This window comes from Seriola aureovittata, chromosome 11 (genome assembly GCF_021018895.1).
Source record: "Seriola aureovittata isolate HTS-2021-v1 ecotype China chromosome 11, ASM2101889v1, whole genome shotgun sequence".
Taxonomy (NCBI): Eukaryota; Metazoa; Chordata; class Actinopteri; order Carangiformes; family Carangidae; genus Seriola; species Seriola aureovittata.
The window spans coordinates 2,837,591-2,854,835 of record NC_079374.1 but is presented as its reverse complement, the minus strand read 5'-3'; the positions used below and the strand labels follow the sequence as shown (position 1 = coordinate 2,854,835).

At 40.5% G+C, this 17,245-nt stretch overlaps 1 long non-coding RNA gene across 2 annotated transcripts in view; it reads right to left on the bottom strand.

The window, feature by feature from the left end:
- The window catches only part of LOC130177803 (uncharacterized), a 33,043-nt gene extending 18,086 nt beyond the window's left edge, over nucleotides 1-14,957 (bottom strand). For both annotated transcript variants that reach the window (XR_008829059.1, XR_008829058.1), the window contains exon 1: nucleotides 14,261-14,957. This is a non-coding gene — a long non-coding RNA (uncharacterized LOC130177803). The remainder of the gene's footprint in view (nucleotides 1-14,260) is intronic.
- Nucleotides 14,958-17,245: the final 2,288 nt, after the last annotated feature.

The window sequence follows — 17,245 nt, the reverse complement described above, 5'->3', positions numbered from 1 at the left end:
TGTGTGTGTGTGTGTGTGTGTGTGTGTGTATGTGTGTGTAGACACAGAAATATAGGTATATATCTACAACAGACACACAGAAAAAAAAAAAAGGTGACACCCTTCAAAGGAGATTAATGACCCGTGTTGTTCTCAGAAATGAGATCTATGCCACAACCACACTGCCAAACCCTTGAACACACACACACACACACACAGACACACACACACAAACACACACACACACACACACAGACACACACACACACACACAAACACACACACACACACAGACACAGACACACACACACACACACACACACACACACACACAGACAAATGACGACTGTATGAGCGAGTGTTTCCTGGCCTTTTGCTCCTCTGTAAAGGAGTCTTACCAGAAACACGTCTATCCAAGATCCACCAAATCTGTCTGAGGTCGAAGACGTAACACCTCGCTCGACTCCGCCATCGTTTCCTACAGTAAACGCTCCGTCCTCCCCCGACTCTGTCTGCAGTCCCGTGAAAAGTCAGACATGAGCAGAAATGGGTGGACAGGCTTAACTAATGCTGTGTAATTGTCGCAATTATTGGGAAGACAAATCAAATCAGGAGGACTTAGCGTGCTCTGAGAAGCCAGATATGTGGGTACCAGTCTGCTGCCTGATGACATGTAGAGCTGTGACAGCCACTTGCGCAAGGCTCATCAGGGCCATGGTTGAGAAATAGTTTTTGACTGAGCCAGTTGATTTGCATTTGGGGGTTTTTTTTGGGGGGGGGGTCATTATCCAGTTGCTTGCCCTGAGTGTGGGCAGTTTGTGAGAGCAGGAAAATGCAGCATATTGCTTGGAGCAAAGGATTAGTGCCCAGACAGATTTCAAAACCAATTTGTTTGAAATGTGTCATAGACTTTTTTTTTTCCTCATTGTCAATTTTGGGAAATCAACCTTTGGATGATCTTTGACTGTGAGATACAATCAAGACGTGATGTTGTTGCATTCCAGGAAATATTAAGTTGTCAATTCTTTTCAATCTATTCCTCTGGTGTGACCATTTTCACGTCTTCTTCAGTCAATTATTTCCTGTGTTTCCAAGCGCGACTTTCAACAAGTTCAAAACAACAGATGCAAATTTGTGACGTTCCGAAAGTGCAAGAGCGGTGGTGACAGAACGATTCGGTCTCTTGGTTTTGAAATGTTTTGTGGTTGCGTTGCATTCTGGTCTGCTGAGGCAACTGTCAGTAAGAGATTTGCCTCTTTGCCTCTTTTAAAATGAATTTCTCCCTGTGTGAATATTATTGCTTTTGAATAATGGCGGCACTGGACACCAAAACCACATCTTCAATTTTCCTATTGTTTTCTGCACATAATCAAATTTTTTCTCCTCTAGATGCATCTCAAAATGACATAATATTATATGTTAAGCCAATAATACGAATAAGAAAAAGGCAGATGTGACTTAATTGCATGGCAGACCCTATTTTCAAGACCAAAATAGTAGATATAATAAACTACACATTTTCGATCAATTCTCAAAGATACAGCAGCTTTTATTTTTTTAATGTACGGCTTGGCCACAAATCAAGATTGTTAGCTCTCTAGCTAAACAATCTGTCATGTGTGGTTGATTTCCATGACATTTTTAGGTCACTTCAGATTCACAGTAACTTAATGTGCCTGAAAATGCACAGTAGCTCTTCTCTCAGTGTCAAAGCCACATCTCGGGGCCACATCTTGACACAGGAAGCTCAAGAGGAAATGCTAGGACACTACTTAGTTATCCGTGGGTGGATTATGACCTTTCTAAGCTGCAGATGCGATTTTCACTTCCACACATTGTTTATCAGTTATCTCTGACACAGATTTTTATCACTATGCTGTAAGCTGCAGATAACCTACATAATAAGTTTTCTGCAGGCATGACACGCTGCATCTACCACAATTAGATTGAAGACAATAAATCTAGACGATTTGAAATGTTTCTGGGTTAAGAGCTTAAACCCATGGAGTCTGGACTGCATGCAACCTTTTTTTCTTTCTTCTTTGGTACCAAGAGAAGTGAAGTCACCTTAAAGGGCAGTGACGTCTGCAGCTACATTCCAGCTCAAGTGGTGCTCTCTTACGAGCGGGGTAACACAGAATCCTCATGGTGGTTTCTTTGATTGAACGCAGCCTTTCACTTGACTTTGTGGTGAATAATAAAACTAATGCACCCTGCTCTGTGGGAAATGTCAAGCCCGCAAACGATGTTCAATAAACATCCAGCCGGTCTAGATCGACGTCTGGTCAGCGTCAAAGGGCCAAGACAGGGGGAGGCTTAGCAATGGCAGTGACACACACCATAACCAGGACATCTGAACTTTTCCCCTGCTGGCAGTATTAATCTACACGTTGTTTAAACTAATTGAGACGGAGATAAATCTGTCAGTTGGCTGCCTGCGGTCAGCGAAGCGAGGTAGGAGTGTTAATGTCACTAGAGGACGCCAGCCGAGGATTCCCTTAAATTTACAGTTAAGAGGAATAACAGTTGTGTGGTGCAAAAAGGGTGTGTGTAAGATTGAATATGGCGCTGTGTGTGTGTTAGAGAGTGTGTTTGTGTGTGTGTGTGAGAAAGTGTGTTTGTGTGTGTGCGTGTGTGTGTGTGTGTGTGTGTATTGGCTGGAGGGAATACAGTGACTCTGAAACCAAAAGAGAGCCCAACCCACTCCCACAGTGGAAAGAATGATTCTGTAAATGACACTATTGACCAAACAGATGCTTGCCTGAGGTGAGACACTGGGCATTGTGTGTGTGTGTGTGTGTGTGTGTGTGTGTGTGTGTGTGTGAGAGAGAGAGAGAGAGAGACAGCAAGTGAATGCATGTGTGAATCTGATTGCTGATCTGCAGCATATACTTTTTAATTCTTGAGCTGTGTGTGTGTTTGTTCATGAGTTAGTGCTGCTGCAGATAGTGCTGGACACCATCAGTGTGGCCTCCTGTACAGAGTGTTTGGTCTGCAAATCCTCCATCGTCTGTTGTGGTTCCAGTGTGTGTGTGTGTGTGTGTGTGTGTGTTTGCAGTGAGGGGGCCGGTATCCTTGTTGTACTCTCTCAGGGTGCTTTCTAATCAAATCCACCGCAGAGGAAGTTGTTTACGGTGTGTAGGTGTGTGTCCATGTGAGCAGCCGGTGGGTCTGTATCGTGAGATTGCAGGTGCGGATGCATGCCGTGTTTTGGTTTATGAGCATGTAAGTGAGTAAGTATAGTTGTGTGAGAGTGCCTGAGCGAGTGTTTTGCGTGAGAGTCCATCTCCCTTCATGTGGTCAATGAATCTTGCCGCAGTTAGCATAATTGTGTTTACAGTAAAGCTACTGCCTACTTCAGACTGGCTGAGGAACAAACACTTACTGGATCAGAATCAAACCCGAGGCCAAGTGCTGAAGTGTGGGATTTAAATACAGTGTATTTTCAGGTATCAAGAAAACACAAAAGAAAACTTCAGCTTTCATTTGTTGAATAAATCAGCTCTGACATAGGAACATGTCAAGCCATGTCCTTACTTGAGCATAGAAAATGAAATGGCACTTTCCTCCATTTTGGCCCAAACAATCATTTGGATATTTTCAAAAATGCTCTGAATTAAAAGAAGTGCTTGAATTTCATCTTTTTCCAATAAAGATTTCACTTCTGACAAAACATTAGGCCGGTACAGGGTCAATCGTACAAGGGCTAAATTATGTGCTGGATTATGTACTAATAGCTAACCGTATCTCAAAGAAATCTTGATGCTCCTCCAGCTGTGTGTTTATCTTGAACCATGATGGTTTATGTTCCTCCCAGTTCATTGTTTGTTGAGAGACTGCCCTCTGTAAATAGATGGATAATAGAAACTGACTGCAGTGCTTCGAATATCTGACCTAGCAGGGGTCCATTAGTGATCTCTTACTGTTTATATTACACATAAATAACATTAATCCTGATTAGTACTTCAATGTCAATTTTTATGCAGAAGATAAAATGCACCTAGGCTCATGTTTAAGTCCAACTTTGACACTTTCCATATCACTTCTTTAAATGCAATAAGAGCAAGCACAAGCACACACACCCACAAACACTTAAAAATGTGGCTTGATAGCAGACTGTTATTCAAAATTCAAATTGAACCAGTTGACTCAACAATTAAAAATCAAGCCAGGCTGTCTCTGAACCATAAAACTATTGTTCAGTTACATGTTTTTAATGACAAACTTCGCACTCATCATTACTCTCTGTATCACAAAGAACGAAGGACTTCCTTGACTGACAAGAAAAAACAATCATCTCATGATATTTATCTATAAAGCTCCCCAGTTAAAGCTTTCAAACTACCTCACAACTCTTCTCTCAGAAATTTGAAAATCAACAAGAAACATTGCACTCATAACTGAAATTAGCTCATGAACTTGGGCTCATGTTTTCTCCACAGGTTTCTGATGCCAGTAGAGACAGTTGAAAGTGAAAATGATTTCAAGGACATTGGAGAAAGATTCTCAGTATTCTCCTTTTTAGAAATACACATCTAGCAAAGCCAGTGCACTGCAGATAGTCTCTGTCTAGTAATGAAGGAATGTAAACCAGTCCATTACATGTCTGTAGTCACCCATTGAGTAGTAAAACAAGCTTAATAAGTTACGAAGATGTAACTACAGCTCTTCAAGTATGTGATTAGTCCACTGTCGCTCTGTATCACAAACTAAATGAAAGAATGTAAACACACTGTTTTTTTTTAAAGGTGCTCTGTAAAAACAAACACAACCTTTAAAACGATTAAAAATCACAAGGTAGAAAGTGCTGTGGTTAAATCATCTACAAATATTTAGTAGAAGACATTTTCAGTGTAAATTGAAACTTTCAACATGAAACCTGCATTTTTGAGATTTATTTATGTTAGTAAGTACATCACCGTTCTTCAGACAAAAAGTCAAGGATTAGTTCTGAGGCCAGGTTTGAATGAATCCAAAGAAAATGCATGTAACTCATTGCATCAGCCCCAAAGACGAACCCACGACACTTCCACACGCTGCTTCTCAGATGCTTTGGTGTTATAATTATCCAATCAGCACTTATGTACGCACGCATGTTGTGCTTATAGACTGTAAGTTTGTAATTCAAACAGGTCACTGTAGTTTGACTATTTAATTTTTTTCCCGTGTTCGAAAGAAAACTTGAATTTAAAGTAAAGTGGAAGGATTAGTTGGATATGGAAACAGTCAGACAGTCTCAAAGCCATCTTGAGTAACTGATTGATACAGTTTAGAAACCACAATCACAGGTTTCATCAGCAGCAGCATGTTGATTCGAGATATTTCTCCAGCTTACACTTCACTGAAGTTTCTAACCCTAGCCTCTACAGGTTCTTGGTCAATAACCTGTCTCCCTGTTCTGAGCACTGTTAATGTGGCTTGCCCTGCCAGGTCTTTGGGGCATCCATTCAATTTTAATTCCCCCAAATCTAAACACACCCTGCTTCAGTTTCACGTGACTGTCAGACGGTTACTGGTTTGGCCTTAGGGCTGCTGTCAGCTCTTGTCTCTCTGAAGCATCCCACAGGTTTTTCCCATCATCCTATCCAAAAAAAAAAGATAAGTCATCCAATGTAAAGGTGGGGGGTACAAGCATCACAGCAGTAGGTGTTGAGCTTGAACTAATTTTTTTACATTCAGGGATGTCGGAAAGCTCTGGTGGTGATTGAGATTGATTGATACCTCAAACCACGTTCCCTGCAGAGACTTAAATTTTCCTGCAAGCTGCCCCGATTTTGTTGATTTTGAAACTTGAATAATACCCTGAGGGCAGGTACTGGGGGAAACAGATACCCGTTTGTTAGATTATGGTCTTAACGGTGTGCCAGCAGGCGACACTCCACATGCAGACATCAAAGAGAGATTACAAGAAATATATGAATATTATGTGTTTTCCCACGTCCTCATCTGTCTTTGAATGTTGCATGAGTCGCAGCACTGTCAGTGAGTTCATCACCCCGGCTATGTAATTCTAAACAGCTGTTTGTGTTGTGTGTGTTTAAGTGTGTCTATGCATGCATATAATCCTATGTGTTTATCAAAGTGTGTGTGTGTGTGTGTGTGTGTGTGTGTGTGTGTGTGTGTGTGTGTGTGTGTGTGTGTGTGTGTGTGTGTGTCTCTCCCAGACTGATGTTAAACCCGGCACACCACACCACACCACACCACACAGACTGTTGTTGATTCCTGGATTCCTCTCTCTAATCTGCTACCGCTGCCGTGGTTTACAGCAGACAAACTGACGGATCGCTGCAGGGAAATGGCTCTGCATGACATATTTGTTTCCAATCAGTGCAAGGATTAACTAAGAATAAATAAGGTCTCCCTTCTCAGGTGATACAGCTCATCTCACCACATGAGCATAAATGTGGTCTTGCTGCTGGTTAATCCAGGAATAAGTACGGTTTGATCCCATCCCAAGGTCGACTGGATTCTGGTAAAAGGATGTTTGGCAGAGGTGCACGATCTCATGTCAATAACCCTGTGGGAGGAGGTTTTTACTAGCTCTCTGTGTGCATCCTGTTGTATAACTCTGTGTGTGTGTGTGCATATGCTTTTGTTTCCTTTATTGAACTTTATTGAATATTGCTCTTTTGTGCAAATGTCATGGAGAGCCATTTATTTATCTGTACGGTTTCACAAACACTTAAGTCATTGAGAGTCATCGAAGGAACGGCGTGTAAAAAACCAGTGATGACATGCAATTTGGGAAGAGAAACAAAGCGAGAGCCGGCAGGACTTCAAATGTGAAGAGAGACAGAATCATAAAAGATTGCGTAAGGAATGATGAAGGAGGTATTGTGGTGCACTCAGAGAAAATCACATCATGCCGCCGTGATCAAAGTGACAAGCCACAAATGTCTCCTTTATAATTTCAGACAATTCTTAACTGCTGCACCTAATCACCTGCAATCAACTACAGACTCGCTTATAAATCTAGAAAATGACATTCGTGACAGAGAATGTAATCAGATAACTATGATCCAAGAGCAAAGGAAAACATACAGTAATGAAAATGACAGTCTCCATTCTGTCAACTCTTGTGAAGTCAATGGATATACAATAGTTTTCTTCTTAGAGGGCAGAGCTTTATTCCATTGTTTATGACATGCTGGAATAATCTGCTGCTCAGGGACAAGTGTGGGTTGCGAGGCCTGCTTGTGCAAATGGATGACAGCCGCTCTGCAACAGGATGTTTTCTCATTTCACAGGAAGTGAAGAGGGTTGTCTGGGCTAATGAGGTTTACTTAGTCCAAATCAATCATGGAAGCTGTTGTTTCAGACGGTTTACACCAATTATTCCTCATCTCTACCCTCAATGTTGGTGGTTCCTAATTTTAAATCACATCTAAGCTTCAATTAAAGCTTCTCCTGGACTGATTCCTCACTTAAAGCTTGACTATGAAACCTTGGCAATAAGAAATAACATCATTTCACGATATATAAGCGAACTAACTACATTAGTTTGTCGAGTTAGCATGTCAGGCTACCTACATAGTGCTACTTCCAAGGTGAAGGGACTTGCAATACAGTTTACATTAGTTTGTGGGGTAAAAAAAAACCACACTGTTAACAACACGATGGAGCATTTCACCAGTGCAGAAGTTGGTGCTGAAAGCTGTCAGAGTTTATGCTAACGTTAGGAGCTCATTATTGAATCTGAAGAGGTTTACACTCCAGCAACCCCCAGCCAACATGACCAGAGATAGAGTCCGTTTGCCAAACACGTCCATTAGTCCTCATCTTAGACGCCTTTTCTCTTGTAAAGTGAAAGCGACTGTTTATATGAACAAGTAGTCTATGTAAGCAGCCAAACAGGGTTAATAATACTATCTAGCTCTACACTCTTCATACAAGACTTCCCACGTCACCATCAGCCGGTGAACATGACGACTTTTTGCCTCAGACATGAAGATTTTTCTCAGTCTTTTTCTATTTCATGTATGCAGCCATCAAGTGTATATTCAATTTAAATAACTTAAGTGTAGACTACTGACTTAGGTACTGACAAGTCTTAAAAAATAAAACTACACAGCTTTGAGCGAAAGAGAAAATATCGCCATGCAACCTGGTGCTTTCTTTTATTTTGTGCAAAAGGAAAAATAAAACAGACCTCCTAGCAATTGTTTTAAACATTATTTTTGTGGCATTTTAAAAGAGGCCACAAACCCACAATGTTGTATTTACAAGCAGCACAGGAGTTGACCTTTACGAGGATCCTGCCTGTTTCAGAGTGGAAACTGAGCATTGCTTTGTTTTTCCATGTATCTGAAGGAGACAAAAGGACTGAGAAATAACAGACATGGGTTGTGTGCAGCCTTTGACTTTCCCACTGTGATTTTTTTAGCTATAGATTCAGTGACACATATAGTTTTAAATAATTAACGGCTCATTTGGTTACTATGTGGTTCCATAGTTCTTTAATAACATGCTATCTCTTAAAGCTAAAATATGTATATATACTTAATACGAAATCACGTGACATCATCACAGTTCATTTGCATATAGAGAGAAGATCCACCACGGAAAAAAACGAAAGAGACGCAGCGGTCATCTTCACTTACCACAGAAGTAAATGAATACCATCTGTATCTAATCCAGTGGTTTTAGTTTACAAAGTGCCTGAGTGTGTTTCCAGGAACATGACCTGAAGTAACAACACAGCACCGTGTGAGTTTCCTGCCTGTCTCAGCAGTCCAGCTCCCCCTTTAAATTTAGACTTCAGACTTATCTGATGAGGCCCACTCTCTCCTTGTCATTTGCATGATGTGTTCTGTTAGTAGCAATGTCAATTTATTAGGTACACCTAGTTAAAATTAATCCAACGGTCCTGTAATAAATCCTCCCTTCATGAAACTGCTTAAGAGAAGAGTTAATCAAACTGTATGGTCAATCTGGAGGATGCAGTTTGTGTTGCAGGTGTTTTTATATTGTTTAAATCAGTGATAGTAGCTAAAAGTATTTCTTCTTTTAATGCAATTCAGTTCAACAGCAGTACAAACTACAACCTTCAAAATAATGACACTTGAATCAACAACAAAAACTGAACATTATATCCTTCATGAAGGAGGATTTATCACAGGACTGTTGCATTAGTTTTAGCAAGGTGTACCTAATAAACTGACAACTGAGAGCATGAATCTCATATATATTTTGTTTTAAGTATATGAAATTGTCACTTAGAAGTTTACATCATTTATAATTACCCAGTCTTTAATACAATTTGACTTGTTATTGCTTCATTTCTTTTAATTTGGAGAGATGTTTTCATATAGGGCAATATAGGTTTCTCACTTACACCAACACAATCCTTTTCAACCACTTTCAGTATGTTTTACAAGTTTTATTGGATTAGATCACAGAAAAAAATCATTACTGCAGCTTTAAAGATTAAAGATTTTCATCAGGCTGCTAACCCTGACATTACTGCAAAACGTGATTTATTGGTGACACGTTTTGTCATGCACTTATTTCAGGACAAATTAATGGTTTAGGCAGCAAAACAAGCATTGCATCAATACTGTGTGTGAATTCACTGAACGTCGTCTTGTTCAGTTTGTGTTTGTATAACAGTGCTGCAGTCTTCACCTCCTAATGTTACATGATGGCTCATCGTTCCTGATCTTGTTCCAAGTCCATTCTCAACCACAGCTTTTTCTTTTATGAACCTGATTAACCTGTTATGTTCCCGGTGCTTTGAAGAAAATGAAATTCTATGCCAAAAGGTGTCAACTCACACACACACACACACACACAACTTGCAGACCTTTTACCCGCATTTCCGTTCTCCCATATTTCTTAACATAATGTTCTGTCTACTCCTCCACCATCACAACTTATTTCTAAGGAGAGGTGACCACGCCACAGACACATTGACAGAGACTGTCCCTTCTCACTGTCCACAATGTAACACGAGAGTTCATCTCTAGATGTGCACAAACAGCCGACAGTCCAACTATTCGCTGACGGGCCGAGAGTTCACAGCACTGCACACGGGGAAAAACCAGTGGGAGCAGTTTTAATGACATGAGATCACAGACATAAAGCCATGTGGATCCGTCAGATAGAGAATGTGGCTGAGAGTGAGGGCCTTCCTGGTACTGCTACGTCTTGGTGGTTAGGATGTGCTGTGTGGTCGTATCAAGGCGGGCCTTGATCACAATATGTGTGTTCTCGTGCTGAGATAAAGATCGCGATCAGATCTGATGCAACGCATTGCAGCTAACATTGGCCTAGTTTGACAATGAGGCAGACAGATTGCCAACCATGATATTGATTTCCATTTGAGGGTGAAAGGGAAGTTTTGTCAGTCAAGTTATGGAAAGTAAAACATCTTGGTAAGTTGCCTGTGGTCACAATTTAATACACAGTCTTCCAACAAGTCACTTGTTTTGCTCGTCAGCGTAGACTGAGGCAGAAGATTACCCTCTCTTTCATTGTTCGGCTGTTCATTCTTTTAAATACAATCCCAAAGAGAGCATGAAGCATGTAACTACTGAAAAATTCATTATTACCAGCAATTATATTGTCTCCATAATTTGTTACACAATGCAAGGGCTGTCAAGATTATAATATTTAGAATCTACACAAACAGACAGCTGGGGGAAAGCCACAACCGTTTCACCACAACCCATTGGGCAATCAAACAATCAGCAAACCAGTCACACACAAAAAAAACATACAAACGAAGCACCAGTCGATGAAATGACGAGTCGGTAAGTGAGCTAATGGGCCTAATTAACAGCCGACCAATCAAACTACTGACTGACAGATTGATGAGACAGCCAATAGAGCTAGCTAAAAAAAAAAAAAAAGAAATACGAAGAGAAGAAGAGCCCAAAGATGCTAGAAACCATCAAAGCAAGGGCTTAATTCACTATGACAGTGGCGACACCGCTAGCTAGCTTAGCTTAGCTACCACAAAGCAATTAGTGTAAGTGGCAGATGCTTTAAAGGACTGTTACGTACAAGTGGCATACCAGTTTTTAATGGCAGCTGGTGATGAGAGGAGTTATAAGACAAATAAAATAAATAAAATCAGAGGCAGGGCCAGAGGGATGGCCAGGTGTGGCACAGCCCCCCACCTGGAATCTGATTGGCCAACCCTGGTGATAAGTAGTTGGCTTAGTATCAGAAACTCAGTATGACGTGACCGTAAACATTTCTTGATAAAAAGTCAATCATATTGCAAAATGACCTCACAGACACATAAAACAACCTCAAAGAGGCACAAAATGGCTACAAAGAGAAAAAAAACAACCACAGAGACATGCAAAGAGACCTCAGTCACAAAAAACTACAGTCATATTAAACATTTAATATACATCATATTTAATCTTACTCATCTCATTACTTCAATAAGTGTCACAACAATCTGTAGAATATATTGTATATTGCATTATTATACTATTACAAGATTCAACATCTGCGGCACTACAACCAACAAGCAGCCAACAACAACTAACAGAGGCTCACACTGACCTTAGGACAAGGCAACCAGCAACTGAGGACTAGTAATTCAACAAATCATTGGGTCAACAAGTCAGCCAACCAAACAACCCAACAGCCAATCCATCAGCCTCAACATGGGACGGAAAGAAAACGAGAGGAAGGGAGAGAGGGATAAAATCAGGACCATATGAATGACATTCCAGCGAGTCTCGATTCTGGGTGTGTTGCTTGTTGTTGCTGGTGGTTTGGGAAGTCTGGGAGCCTCTGCTGATTTAGGTCTCATATGTTGACATTGTCCTGGCTCAACCCCTTTGACTGAGTCATCCCCCTGTCGTCACTGCATTACAGATGAGACTCACTGACTGACTGATGGACTGAAAGGATACATTGAAAAGTTAAAGATATACATAATTAATTTTAAGATTATCTAAAGAGGAGCTATGTCCCATTTTCTTGATGTGTTAATACTACTGAGGGCTTTGAGTTGATCAGATCGAGGGCTCTGGGTTGCAGGTGTGCTCATGAGGATTAGTGTGTTAGTCTGTGTTACTTATGACTTGGTTCAGGTGTCACCACATCTTAGTGGAAGCCACTTGATCCATCTGAGACGCTTTATCCAGGGATTACATTGAGGATTGCTGCTACATCGCTCGGATGGGGATTCCCTCAGTATGTGCATGGGTGTGTACATGTGTATGTGTGTGTGTGCATGAGGTATCACACACATACTTGAGTGTGGTTGCATGGATGCATGCATCTGAGTGTGTGTGTGTGTGTCTGTCTATGTCTGTATTGTCAGTTTCTATTAGCACAACTTCAACCGCAGTCTTTCCTGTTTTTAACTTTATTAATGTTCCCTCTTCCTCTGGGTGTAATTTGAAGTCTGATGATTAAATATGTGGGCTAACCAGTGATCAGGACCGTAAATACTGCAGGGGTTTAGCCAAAGTATTGGGAATTTGTGGGGCTACAATCAAAATTAAAAGGAAAACATTGTAATAGAAAAAACTTTATTGATCCCCATAATGGAAGTTAGGAAAAGGAGTAATCACTAACTTTGTATACGGGTGGGGGGGCGAGACGAGCCCAAGACACAGAGAACATAAATAAATATCTGATGAAATTTAGATTTAAAGCTTTGGTTCTTAGCAGTAATAAACTATACATTATAAATACTTTTGAATCGCTCTGTAGTCATTTTATGTCACTTTGTGGTTGTTATGTGCCTCTTTGTAGTGGCTTTGCATCTCTTGGTGGTTTTGCACCACTGTGAGGTTGTTTTTTTTTGTCTCTATTTGGTCATTTTTTGCATCACTTTGTGGTTGTTTTGCATCAGTTTATGGTCAGTTTGCATCAGTTTATGGTCAGTTTGCATCTGTTTATGGTCAGTCTGCGTGTCTTTGAGGTTGTATTTTTCTCACAGAAAAATGGTTACAGTCACTTCATGTAAAGGTTCTGATACTACCAAGCTGACTACCCTCTGACTGTGATAGGGCGGGCACCTCTGGCCCCACTTCTGTGAGTAGTTTGAGGAGAAGATGGAAAATGTTGCACATTATTAAACAGAAATAAAAAAAAAAAAAACGAACATACTGACTAATACACATCTTCCTGCCTGTCCGTCTGTCAGTTATTCTTACACTCATGCTCACATGTGGAAACACAACTGAGCATTGTGACCTCGGCTGGTAAAATACTGATATATTTATAAATTACAACATAATACACATTGTCTCAGATAGAGCAATAAAGTGATGCACTTATTCCTATCTTTGTCTAACATGTTTTCACATGCCTTTTTGTTTTTTAACTGATGCCTATCTATCTATTTTGGGAGGCACATCTAGTGTAAACTGTGATGCAGCCTCTCTTTATCTTATATTACAACAAGCTGCAAGATTTTAAATCAACAGGAAAAAACATAATTACACAGGTAAATTAAATATATGTTAATATGAATATCAGTAATTATAAAAATGATATCTATCAATCTATCTGTCTTTTTAAATATTTTAGTATTCTAATAATATTAGAGTATGGGTATCATGGGGAAATAGCTTACTGAGATAATTAACTAGATGAAATTCAGCAACATCTTGTTACAGTCATTACATATAGGTCCATTTTCTTTAAAGTGTTGGTCTTATTAATAAATATGTGTTTTTTTTAGCGTGAATGTCACTCAGATATTCCTGAAATCCTCCTGAAGTCAGAGCTCAGATTAAGACATACTTCTTTTGGTTTCTGCACTGATGGCCAGCTGTTGGCTCAATGCTTATGGGACTCAGCTGGCTCGCTGGCTAGTCTAGTGTGCCAACAGTAGAGTAATTCACTACTGGGTATTTCTTAACATCATGATGAGTTTGTTTATGACAAGCAGTGTAATGATATGACTTTTCTGTACTTAGGGTTGATAAAATTCTAGCAGCTAATGGTGGCTCATATGGAGACACTTCCTAACATCCACAAAAAGACATAGGCACAGTTACAAATATTCACAGTTGGAAGATGCCCAGCATAACCACAGTCTGATCTGTTGGCCACTGAGCAGCTCCACTGGAGCAGCTGGAGGTTAAGTTCCTTGCTCAGGGGCACCTCAGCTGTGGTAACATGCTTGTTCCAGTCCACAAAAGCCCAACACTACAGGGTATTGTTGGAATGGTTCAAAATAGTTGGTGCTTAATTGTAAGCAGAAAAATATAACTTTCCCAAACCATTATTGGTTACATTAGAAAGCATCTTGCTTATTGAACAAACGCATAGCAACATTATTTTTGTGAGGTTGATTTCTTACCTGTTATGGGCGACTGTAGGTAAAAATGGACGTATCCTCTGTGACGTCTCCCATAGGTTTCAGAAGAGCAGTTTAGAATCTCAGAGTAGGGAGTCGCCATCTTGATAACGCCTGACTCCGATTAACGGATAATCCAAAAAAAAAAAAGGGCAAAGAAATAGAGCGTGTGTGGTGGAGTTGAGACTTCGGTGCACGTCGGTTTAATACCTGTGGAAACCATACACTCCCGTTAGCATCTGAGCGTCTTGCTTGAAGGCTAACCCGAGGCTAATTCATTCACTGGCTGATTAGCGAGTTAACGAGCTAAGCTAACAAGCCAAGGATAGTTAACACGGACAACAAAACCTGCTAATTAGTGCTAACGTTTAACACTAGAAAGAAAAAAAAACAGGAGCCCAGACTTCCCCACGCTGTGTTCGTCAATAAACCGCACAGCAAGCCGTTTTATTTATCCGATATTAACATGGAAAATCCCCCAAAAGACGACAGCATCACAAACACAGCCGACGGTTAACGGCTAAACACCGAGCGGTTAGCCCACTATGACGTCATACACCTGTCACTCAAAGCGGCCACCAGCTCAATTATGAATAATTTAAATAATAATAACAAATGTTAACTTTTGAGTAATATAAAAATTCATCCACCATACAATTGTCATAGCTACAGAGACCAAAACCGTTTTTTGTACGAGGCTGTTAACACGTTTATTTCTGCTGTAAAGTTGCGCATTTTAACAAGGGAGTCTATGGGGATTGACTCGCTACTGGAGACAGCCTCAAGTGGCCATTAGAGGAACTGCAGATTTTGGAACTTCCGTGTTGGCGCCATTTTTTTGTTGTTGCCATGGTCACAGCTTTCATGTTTACCCTGATTACACCTGGGCACCTTGTAAATGCCCATCAAGAACACCTTCATGGCCACCAGCAGTTCTTTTACTTTCACTAAAAATAACTTAATTTTACTCATATTCGCAAACTGAAGAATCTTGTAAATGCTATTTACAAAGGTTTTTTATTAGCCTACTTAAAAATGTTTTTAAATGTGGATTAGAGTAGATCTTCAATGACTGCAGTACAGAAACAGAACCAAGCACATCTGTTTTCTGCCTGATCATGATAATAATAGTAAATCTAAAAAAGTTATAATTATAAATGCTCATGCAGAATGACACAACACAATATAAACTGCATGATTTTTGTTTTGATGTTTGATAAATACAGGCCAGCAGATGTGCTATCCATGGTGCTGAAGCCAGGTCATAAGGGGCAACTGCAAGGTCAGAGGGGTCACTATGGTATTAAAAGTGTTGAACCTCATCATTAAGATCTTCATATACCTTTACCTTCATTTACCTAAGCCTCAAAAATCATGATGTCAAGATACAGAGAAATACACAGAGTTAAAAAGCTCAAAGAGGACAATACTCTGCTGATCTTGAGATTGTGTTGTAGATCATTTTTGTGTGTTTATATACATTTGCTTCATTTGGTATTTAATCAAGCAAAGACAAAGACAGATTTGAACCTAGTGAGGTGACATCATATGTTTCTTTTGAAATTATCCATCAAACCCTTTAGATGAGTTATTGATTTACTAATAGGTGTGTCCTTTGATACCTAAGAATGGCTTACTACCTACACACTTTCACACAGACCTACGCAGTCTGGCACACACACACTTTGCCGACAGCTCATGCAGGAGATGACAGGGCCTGGTTACGGTAATAACCCTCCTGCTATCGCACGCCCATGCGTCTGCAGCATAGCCTGTAAATCTCACTCTGTTATTGTTTTAATAACACTAATGTTAGCATTAGCCAAGTGGTAAAAGCGTCAGACATCAAAGACCAGAAACATCTGAGCTATATTGGGGTGAAGACAAAGGGCGAGGGCCCAGCTTGTGAAAATAGCTGGCCATGCTGACTCAGCAGAGGAGTGTGTGTGTGTATAGTTGTGCCTGTATGTGTGTTTGTTGATGTGTGTGGGCGCAAATTCATACATTGATAGCGAGTATGTGTAAGTACGTGGATATTTAAATGTGTGTAAGCAACCTGACTACACATAACAAAGCCCTGCAGCTGCTCGGCTAAAACTGACTTCTCCATTTCCTCCAGACCACAAAGCCTCATAAAGCTAAGCACCCATAGTTAGCTTAATGCCATTAACATCCATATTGATGCTCCCGGCGCTTCTTATTGGGGGAAAGCACCCTGGTATTTTCCAACACATGACTTTTGTTTTTCTGAATCAACAACTCCACCTTCTCTGCTGTAGCCACAGGGAGAGGAGGCTCTGAAATCACGTCTGATGGAGATGCAGCATCATAAAACCATAGAAGACGTGAATAAAGTCCCACATATACTTTCCACTGGAGCTCGTTTGCAACACACCGTCATGGAATATCTAAAGGAGTGAAAACACAAAGTCAGCAGTCCATTTTATGCCCTGTTGTGTGAGTTAAATCCATACCTACTTTGACATGGACTGGGCCAGTGCTTTTCATTGCCATTGTGTTGTTACATATGTGAGTAATAAAATCAGCCGGTAAGTTCTCCACTTCTGCCAAATGGGCCTATTTTATGAAGCAAGTGAAACTTCTTTGTCTTTGTGTGTATGTGTTGAGTAGGAGTATATGTGTGTGTGTGTGTGTGTGTGTGTGCGTGTGTGTGTGTGTGTGTGTGTGTGTGTGTGTGTATGGATGTGAGTGTATGTGTTGAGTAGGAGTATATGTGTGTGTGTGTGCGTGTGTGCGTGTGTGTGCGTGTGTGTGTGTGTATGGATGTGAGTGTATGTGTTGAGTAGGAGTATATGTGTGTGTGTGCATGTTGAGGGTGGGGGTCCAGTGGACGCCAAGCTCTCCATAATGTTTACTGACACAACACATTTTAATGGTTTCTGTCCAGTGCCAAGAATTGAGAAATCAAGTCACTTCAAAAGGGTGCCACACTATATTGTTTACACTCATGGCTTGGGCTGTTTAAAT